This window comes from Gavialis gangeticus, unplaced genomic scaffold, assembly GCF_001723915.1.
Source record: "Gavialis gangeticus isolate Ggan-Ray unplaced genomic scaffold, GavGan_comp1, whole genome shotgun sequence".
In the NCBI taxonomy this organism is placed as follows: domain Eukaryota; kingdom Metazoa; phylum Chordata; order Crocodylia; family Gavialidae; genus Gavialis; species Gavialis gangeticus.
Window position 1 is genome coordinate 260381085 of NW_017729032.1, and position 4769 is coordinate 260385853.

Genomic DNA, 4769 nt, shown 5'->3' on the forward strand with positions numbered 1-4769 from the left:
CCTTCAAATATATATTTTTTTTTTTTTTTACAGTGCCATGAATGGTGTTCTACCAAAAACAATTGGTTTGTGGAAGGAGGGAAATTGTGCAAAGAGATTGGAAAATGGGCATCAGGAGATGCAGTAGAAGATCCTGCAGGCCCTGTGCCCGAGACAAAAGGGAGGTATCACCTGATGGAAAATGAGAGCGAAGGCAATGGAAAAGCCATATTTGTGTTGAGGAGTGAAGTTGAAACCTACGTAGAGCAGCTATGCCTTGATTTGCAATGTGTAGGCACCAGCTAAATAAGCTTCCTGTTTACTTTCCATGTGCAGTAAAAGCCAGTTTCTGTCTGTCACTGCTGTTGAAAACTGCTGCTTGTTGCATGCAATTTGGCCCGGTTCTACCAAATGAGGATCTTTTATGTTTCCTAAAGGGAAATGGGGGTCTTCAAGGCTCTTAAACAGAGTAATAGCATTGGATTAGATTAAAAGCCACAAGTCTATTTTGCTCTTGGATCCCTGAGCACGGTTATAAGCTGGAACAAGCTCTGGGTCTCAGCCATTCACACCAGTCTCTGTATCCGGAAATGCCCTTTCTTTTGGTTCTTTGCAGATCTGTGCTTCTGAAATGCATGGAAACGCAGGTCTCCAGATGTATGCACTCTGGTCAAAAGTAGAGGTTTTGCACCATACTGAAAACATTTACAAGGCACTGAGTGAGGTGACCTCATTTCCTAGATTGCCACTAACCTGACTGGAGATGATTATGAATGGCTGCTTAAATGTGAAGTCAATAGGAAGTCATCTAGATGCATGTAGTATTACATGTCCAGCAGCTGGGATACTTAGTGGATTTGTGATACTCCCTAGAGGAATTCAGGTCTAAATAACAATGAATAAATGACTCATTCATATAACTTCTACCCATGGCTGATACAATATGGATTGTATTCACTTTAATATTTCATAATGTTCATTTAACAATGTAGGTATCATTTAAACAGTAGTTACCAATAAAAATACAATGTACTTATTTCACCTGGTTCAAAACTGCAGAATAGAAATTACCTACCGAAGAAAAGGTGAAATACATAATAGGTAAGTAAGTCAGTCATATTGTTGGGGTTGCATTTGGGGAATGTAGAAAGTCAAGAATAAGATGCAGTATAACAGATGGGGATAATTATTTTATTGATTTTTATTTCCTACACATGCATGAATTGGTTATCTGAGCCTCTGCTGTTTCAGCTGAAAATGTATTCCTTATATAAATGCCAGTATCAGTTGCGGTTATGCCACGTGAAATAAAATGACTAGGAAGTTCAGATTGGACTGGAAAGCTCAAGCAGAGCCTACAGGTTTTCCCCCACACGGGCTGAAGTATAGCTGGGCACAGGTTAAGCCACAGATAGGAATACTAAATCCTCAATTAGAACCTTAAAAATAAAAGGGCAGAATTGGGACTCATAATAACCTTTGTTATTTTTGTTTCCCAAAGTTGAGTTGAAACCCTTATTTTCCTTCAGGAGACGGACCTTTGACTGCAACTAAGTAAATGTTTGTCTTATCTTTTGCTAGATGTAAAGTTCAGCAGGATCAACTGTTCATTCAGTTAATGCTGAAGGAGATGGTCTTGTGGGTAAGACTGTAAAACATCTATATTTATTCTATTTCCAGGCATCTGTTTCCCATTTGACCTTGGGCGGATCCACCCCTTTGTCTCCCCATGTCTCTATCTTTAAAATGAAGGCAATAGTATCTTTGTGTCTCTTCACTTTGCAAGCAGAAACTCTTTGTATGAAGTAACTAGTGAGCTCAAATAAACTTAGCTACAGTAGCAAATCTGTAACAGTGTAGACTTTGGCACATATTTCTGTAGGTCTTATTTGGGGCCATGGCTCTAGTCCATAACCTGTGTAACTTAACTGTAGTATGTCCAGATGGCACAATGATAGATGCTGTGGTTATATAACAATACTTCTATACTTGAGGGTTTGTTCACTTTTTAATAATATTTGACTTTTTCCCTGACTGTATGATGTGTGGGCAGGCCTCTATATCTATGAGGAATCCCTGCAACTTCAAAAAGACTTCCCATGTGAGTAAACTTAAATACATGCATAGGCATTTGCAAGATCGTGGCCTGTGACAACATGAGTTTTGAAAACGTCCTTCTTTGCATTCATAAGTATTCCTTTAAACTGAAATGTCAGACAAGCAGGTGAAGACATACTTCAATTTATTATCTTTTAGGCATGGATGGAAACAGTAATTCTTTTGCACTGTTGGTTTCTGAAACGTGCCTGAAGTCCAACTTTGAGCAGTGAAAATCTGGCTCCTAACGCTGAAAAGTTAAACTGGATAGGAGTTGTAGCAGAATCTCAAAAGGTAAGATTCATCCTCTCTCACAATTGTGCATGTAGAAGTTGAGGAATAGTTATTATCTTCATTCATTTTTTCAACGTAGCGGTTAATAATTCAACCCCTTCGTTATATCTTTTCTTATCAGCCTTAAACATTTCAGTTCTGTATTTCGGAACTGTTTGTAGTGTTAAATCAAGTCTTTTATATATCATATTTAAAACCACGGTTATTCCATTACAACTTTTTTTCTTTTGCAAGAGTCGTTCTCACACTTTTTTCAAATGTATAATCACTTGGTAGTGTTTTCACACCAAAAGAAAAAGATATATTTGTATATAAAGTAATTTGTGTGTTCATGTTTTATTTTGGAAAACAGGTGTTTAAAAATTTTAGAATTTTTTTAACAAAACTAAAAAAAAAAAAAGAAAAAAAAATCACAATATTTACAGAGATAACATAATGGCTTAGCCATGCAGAACAAATTACTTTGGTTTTTTCCCCCCCATTTTACTTTGGTTTAAATGTTGACCAAGATTATTTCTTTTCTTTTTGCCAAATAAAACATTAACAATTCAAAGTTTAGAGGCAATATAACAGGGTTTCCTCCTAATTTTATACAGTATTGAGTTTATAGGATATTTTGTGTATTTAATCCATGCCAATGCACTACAGGAAGCTTTTATTAAGACATCAGTCACTATTGCCCAGACACTTAACATTGTACAAATTTACAAGTAACAGTGTTTTTCCTAAATAATGCAAAAGTGGCAAAATACACTTCCTAATTTCCATTTTTTTTAATTTTTTGCCTACCAATCTATAAAAACTTGCTTTTCCCTGGATCACTTTTGTAAATGGAAACCTGATGTTCTGCTTACTTATTTTCCCCTTCTTATCAAAATTGTCTATTACATTTTCCCAGAAACTAATCTTTTTCCTTAAGAGAAACTCGTAATTTTCATCTTAGAGTGGCCATCTACCTCAACGTTTCCTTTTTGCTACCGTTCTAAAAATTCTCAAGCATAAAACATGTTTATAAAGTTACAAACTTGAATGTAACTAAAGATACATAGACATTTCATTGTTACAGTTTTATGTACTGTTTGATAAATTAGGTACCAGTTAAAAACACTAAAATTATCTCAAGGTGCATTCAATATTTGTCGCGTAGTTAACAAAAACACACAAAAAATATATATTCTATTTTTGTGGGAAAAAATGTAGCTTTGATATGACCACTGTTTTAAAAAGTCTCCAATTCTGACTGATTATCTTTTTTGAAATGGAAAAAAGATACAGTACTTTTAAGGCAGTGGATAACCAAAAGAATTTAAAACAAATTCAAAAGTCCAGTCACTTACACTATAGCTATCATAGAACTGAGAACAATCAATACTTTTCCAAAGCATCAATAAAATGTGTTTCACTCTCTAAGAAAAGGAATTATTAGCAGCCATTTGTACACAGGCTAACAAGAACTTTGTAGTAAGCTCCTTGTTAAATACCCAGCTTTCTTTTTGGAAACTGTTTATTCCCTTTCTGGTCAGCTGGCTTTTGTTGTTTACTTTCACAAACAATTTAGTTAACTCTTGTCATAGCTGTCTCTTGCTTGTTACAGTGATTTCAAGAAATGAAAAAGAGCTTGACATTTTCCCATAAGACAATCTTATGCTTTAGATACTTGCTATACAAAGCAAAGGTATTTTTTTTCTGATGGCAATCAGAATTAGAAATGTACCTGCTCAAAGGGCATCATAAAAACAATTGAAATAAAAACAGTACACTATACATCAGATTAACAGCAACTCCCAGAACAAAGCCTTACAGTGTATAAAAATAGCTACGTAAAAAATTTACATAAAGGCAAACAAAAAGAAATCCTCAGTGCAGACATTTACAAAAAAAATATTCAAACAGAACACAACATGGTGACCTATTCTCATGGCTATTGCCAAAATTAGTTTGATTTTTTTTAAACTTGAGATAATTGTGTCTAAAATCCTTTGAAAACTTGGTAGAATGATCTGCTTAATACTTGAACCATGAATAGCTGTCACTTCTTTGTATATGTTTTAAATACAATCCACGTTCATGCTTCAATTGTTCTATATGTATTCTCTGTAAATATAAAAAATAAAAAGCAGTTAGTTTAAATTGGGTTTAAAAGGGTATCCCAATATCACCTCTTTGTAAATCACTTGTTTTGCTGTTAAATAGAAGTTAATGTTCAAAACTTAAGTGATGACAAACCTTTGTGATGTGCTGTTGATAAAACGATTGTGTTCATTTAATGAGCAGTGAATTTAATAGTAAGAAGCTCACAGTGACATAGCAGTTCTAAACTGAAAACAAAGTGACAGTAGGGAAATGAACTTGTGTTCAATATACCAACCTGTCACCCCTCCCTCCCCCCCCCCCCAAAA

General features: G+C 34.7%; 1 protein-coding gene across 1 annotated transcript in view; it reads right to left on the reverse strand.

Annotated features, from left to right (window-relative positions):
* Window positions 1–923: 923 nt before the first annotated feature.
* Window positions 924–4769, reverse strand: part of ALCAM (activated leukocyte cell adhesion molecule) — a 122572-nt gene continuing 118726 nt past the window's right edge. The window contains exon 16 of the mRNA XM_019525792.1: window positions 924–4464. The gene's annotated coding sequence lies outside the window, so the exon portion shown is untranslated. The remainder of the gene's footprint in view (window positions 4465–4769) is intronic.